This window comes from Miscanthus floridulus, unplaced genomic scaffold, assembly GCF_019320115.1.
Source record: "Miscanthus floridulus cultivar M001 unplaced genomic scaffold, ASM1932011v1 os_1958_1, whole genome shotgun sequence".
In the NCBI taxonomy this organism is placed as follows: Eukaryota; Viridiplantae; Streptophyta; class Magnoliopsida; order Poales; family Poaceae; genus Miscanthus; species Miscanthus floridulus.
In genome coordinates, this window is record NW_027098009.1 from 11,929 (window position 1) to 17,129 (window position 5,201).

At 40.5% G+C, this 5,201-nt stretch overlaps 1 pseudogene; it reads right to left on the bottom strand.

Moving 5' to 3' along the window:
• Positions 1-1,305: 1,305 nt before the first annotated feature.
• On the bottom strand, positions 1,306-4,768 carry LOC136534457 (deoxyhypusine synthase-like; annotated as a pseudogene).
• Between the last annotated feature and the right edge of the window lie 433 nt (positions 4,769-5,201).

The window sequence follows — 5,201 nt, forward strand, 5'->3', positions numbered from 1 at the left end:
GCTCATACACATATTCTAAGATCATGTGAGAGTGTCACGTGGGTCTAATCATACTATGAGCTATTGCTTGGAGAGGTTAGCTTAGAGCTAGTAACTGACTTATACCATTGTGGGTGCGGCGTCCGTAATGGTGCTAGCTACGTAGCCATTTTACGTGGAGGTGAGAGACAAAAGTAAAGACTATTTTATACATTCTTATTTTAATATGTAGTATTGGACTCACATTTTTCTCTATTAGATTCTCGGACTACGTGAAATAGATCATCTATTTATTCGTCGTTAGTGACTACTCTCTCTCCTACTTTTTTCCTATCCATGTGAGAATAGCTAGCCAAATAGCTAGCCGTTGGGGACAACCTAACAAGGATTTGGGGAATCTTAGGTGACGTCTGACAAACAACAACTTGTGTCAACCCAAAAAGAAGTATGGACAACATTTAAAGAGGGTTAAAATGGAGAGCTGCCGCAGGCTCATTGCAATGTAACAGATTGCAGTGGTAAATGATTACATTGACATTACCGTCCCAAATTTGGACCAAACAGCACCAGTACGGTTATAAAATATTACCCAAGAATGTATGCTCTGCCCGTACCTTAGCCAATCAGCTACCAACCCTAGGGTAGATGAAGGGAGGAGGAATTTATTTAATTCTTGTTTAAATCCAGGGGCTACAGTTTAGGGGCGTCACATCGGGTGTTACATGAAAGTGTTCGGATAGTAATAATAAAACAAATTATAGAAGTTCTCAGTACTCCTTGAGACGAATTTATTAAGCCTAATCAATCCGTTATTAGCGCATGTTTACTTTAGTTTTACTATAGCACCACATTGTCAAATCGTGGACTAATTAGGCTTAAAAAATTCGTCTCGCAAATTAGTTACAATCTGTGCAATTAGTTATTTTTTAGTCTATATTTAATACTTCTTGCATATGTCTAAACATCCAATGGGATAGGAACTAAACTTTAAGGGGAGGAACTAAGCAAGGCCGTGGAGATCAGGGTGTCCTCCGTCAGGAGAAGCATAGTTGGGCCACTTGAATTTTTCCCGTTGTAATAATTTGATTTTTTTTCTAGTCGGGTGGGTCCTTCTAACCCAAGCCCAAACCCCCTCATCCCTTTCTTGTCTTAGTTTCTACTGTTTTTATTGTTTTGCGTGAAGTTATCCCTAGTTGGGTCGGTGGTGAAGTTATAAGCTTTGTATTTTACTTTTCTCCTATCTGATAAAAATGACGGTAAATCTCTTGCCGTCCTTTAAAAAAAACAATTCGAGAATTAGAAGAGAGGGACACAAATGTTGACGTACACACAAATTTTTATTGTATGGCAATAGCCCAATGGTTTCAGATGAATAAGTCATACATATATTACATGAAGGACAAATTTCAACATACTGTATAAATAGCATGCGAGCCAAGAGACACCCTTTAAGTAAATAAAGTTCATGCTCCAAAGCCCAACCATCATATGTGGAAAGTTCAGCTAGTTAGAGCGCCATAGTTAATTTCACTGCCTTTCGATTCAGTTTGTTGATTTAGTGCCGTGAACCTTGCGTCCAAATGTTGCAGCCACAAGAAGCGGAAAAGCAATCGTCGCATCGCAATGCACCTGCAAATTCAAATGTTTGAAACTTTCTGTTACTTTTCTAGCTGTATGTATGACAATTTGTTACAGAAATAATGGTACATGTGAGAGAATCATCCATCATCCGATCAGTGTCTACCACCAAAAGTATTTTGTTGTTTATTTTCCTTCTTCAACAACATTATCATGTGAAACAAGCAATTTTACAAAACTAGAATTCAGTTAGAGATCATGCATTTAGGGTTGGTTCGCTTCCAAAATATGCGAAACTAGAATTCAGTTAGAGATCATGCATTTAGGGTTTGCTTCCAAAATATGCCAAGTCAAAGTTTGACAAGTCATGAGTTTGGCTGTTATTTGGTTTGTTACCAAAACTTGGCAGCCACTCACATTTGACTTGTTGCCAAATCTATGTTAAATTTTTTACCTGATTTATGCTTGCCAAATCTTTGGTATGACAAATTTTGATCGCAAACATAGATTCTTTTGACACACGAATCAACAGATCCCATTACAGATCATGAACATTGCCAAAAAGAAAGTTCAACAAGATGTGTGTAATAAGAGGAAAAAGTTACCATGCTGAAGGATATATGTACATACCTTTACAGTTTTTGCAGAGCTCTTGATCTTTCCCCATGAAACCGCTTCGTCAGGCCGTGCCCCAGAATCACTACCATCAAACTCCTGAGCAGTGTTGACATACACTGCATAATCTTCACTGTTGTGCAACATATTGGCATTGCATATGTGATGCTTTGGAAGGCCTCCACCAAGAATTATAATCCCTGTCTTGCGTGGATGGTTTCAAACATGATCTATGAAGCCGTACATCTATGAAGATTTCAAACATGATCTATATGGAAAAAGAAAAAAAATGGAAAAGGAAGAAGCATAGAAATCAAGTCAAGTGGAACGTACCTTGTACAATGTCAACAATAAGACCAGGATTGTGGACCAAGTGACAAAATAGCATGTCTCCAATTGATCCGTCAGTCAATGCTGGGCAGAACACAGGGATGTTGTTCTGCTCATGTTTTGATGAGTCAGTTATGTGTGGATTCAGTCTTTGAGATGTTCCCATGTGTTTGCTGCTTTGTAATAAGAGTACAAAAGTTTGAATCCAATACTAGTTTAGTTTGTTAATTACCTTGTATGCCCAGTAAAGGTAGGAGCTTTCATCATTTATTTCTTTGCCAAGACGAGCAATCACCTTTGATGGTGTCCAAACATTCTGTAGACAAGAAAGAAATCATGGAGGTCATGAAAACTTGTTTGGATACTCATGTCTCTTGAAGAACAGGATGCATCAGTGTGTGATATTCAAGCTGCATTTGTCAAGGAATGTTTCCTTACTTCGGTGGATTGTTCCAGCAGCATCTTGTCAAGGATTGGCATGATCCAGTTCTCAAACTTGCAGTAGTTATCATTGGGCACCAACAGGTTTCCTATCCGGTTAAGTCCTTTGGACCGCAGCAGCGCTCCAGGTAAAGAGAAATCACCTTTGTAAGTTGGCGCAAGGCATTTGATGAGATCCTCCTCTATACCCCCAGCAGTTGTAACGATAACATCCACCTGAAGAGAAACATTTTGTGGGAGGAAATAAATGTACGGATTAAGAAACTAGACATAGATGCATCTGATGACCTGACAATCTCAGCACAGTACTATCTAGGCATACTCTGGAAACTGATTCACAAAAGGGGCGATAGTTAAACTTGTTTCTAATTTAATTTCGATACAGTAAGTTGGAGAATTCACCATGCCATGCTGAGCAAGAAATCGGATAATCTCCCGAACACCAGAAGACACAAGGTTAGAAGTGAAGGCCAGAAAGATCTTGCACTTGACGGATTAGACTCAGCCTGTTTGCTTGGTCGTAAACGATCGTAAATTTTCAGCCAGAACAGTATTTTTCTCTCACACTAAACCAGCCAGCAGTAATAATCCACGATCGTATACGATCGTTTCAGCCCAGCCGAACAGGCTGTCTATATGCAGGATCAAGTTCAGCTTCAGCACAATCAGCGCTTGGCTTCTCGTGGGATAACCTCCAGTCCAACTTGTTCCAGCCAAGCAAAGGATAAAGGGTGAGCATGATAAAATAGTTAAGAACCTTGAAAAGGAGAGTATCCACTCAGCAGGCTGAAAAAAGAGCAAATTAGCGCCAGATAGATATACACTATATATATGTTGCTCTCTACTATATAGTCCAATCATCAAGGCATCATTTGGACCGCAAGAATTTTTTTTCCTGTTCCTGTATTTTTACCGTGAAATCGAACTAATTTTTAAGAAATTTATTTTTGCATTCCATATGAGGCCTAAAGAAAACATCAGACATTCAGAGCCATTTCGGTCCGCTAGCTGTTTCATTTAGGTCAAAACTTCAGAACGTCTATGTATCTTGTCAGTAGGTCTGGCTTTGAAGCAAAGCAGTATACAAGAGTGCTTCTGTACCACAGATGTGCTCGTAGTTCTAGTAAATTTTTAACTTGTTAATTTTTTATGATTTTTTACAAAACGAGTTTTCAAGTCAACTTTTGTCACAAAGTACATATATGGGTGTGTTTTAAGGCGTTTCCACATTTCCACCGTAAGGGTAGTTTGTACTGAATATTTTTCCAATATATATAAGGTGGTCAAACTGTTGCTATCATAGTTTCATTACGTTTTGGTCAATTCTGTATCCTGTTACACTTTTTTTTAAGCCGTCAATGCTGAGACGAAGGAGATGTGCCTTCCTGTAGCAGAGGAAGCAACGAAAGGACGGTTTTGCTTCGTGACGGTGAGGTACTGAAGAGTTTTTTTGTGGGATTCTCGTCCGTGCGAGCGAGTTTGGCATGCAAATAAAGCGGGTGACGTGCGTACGTACCATCTGGTTGACGACGTCGATGGCGTCGCCGAGGTTAGAGGCCTGGAACCCCGTGGACGCGAGCGTGGCCAGCAGCCCCGCGAGGCCGAGGCTCGCGTCGTCGAAGTCGGCGCCGGCGATCCTCGTGAAGCGCTTGTCGTCGAGGCGCTCCGACGGTTTCAGCAGGATGGAGCGCACGTCTTCCAGGGCGTCCAACATGTCCCGGGCAGGGACACCTCCTTCTCCCGGCGCGGCACCCATCGATCTCTGCAGAAGCTCAACAAACACAGCCGGCGGAGCCCAAGCTCGATGGTTTTCGCTTCAAGGAGAAGGAAGGAAAACCAGGTTGGACATGGCAGTTCCACGCTGGTGCCTTCCCTTTATATAGTTCCGGCGTCGTCCTTGATATCTTATTTGAGTGATTTGCTGTGCTTGGCACGTGTAATGTTTCCTATATTATATCTTTGCCCTCTTATCCTAACGAGGGACATTAGTGTTCTTGCCTCTACCGTGAACTGCAAGTCTCCAACTGTGATTTAGTAGGCTCACTTTTCTAACTTTGTGATTTTACCCTTATCTTTTGAAATTGATGTCAAGGTTTGTCTCTTATTTACACACTCTTAGTTACAGTTTTGATTAAATTAAATTTAAATAATAGAAAAATACTAAGGAAAGTGAGAGAATATCTTTTGAAATGCACCACAATGTCGTCCAAATACTTAGTGTCTAAATATATAGTGGTTAAAACGCAAATTTCTCAAAG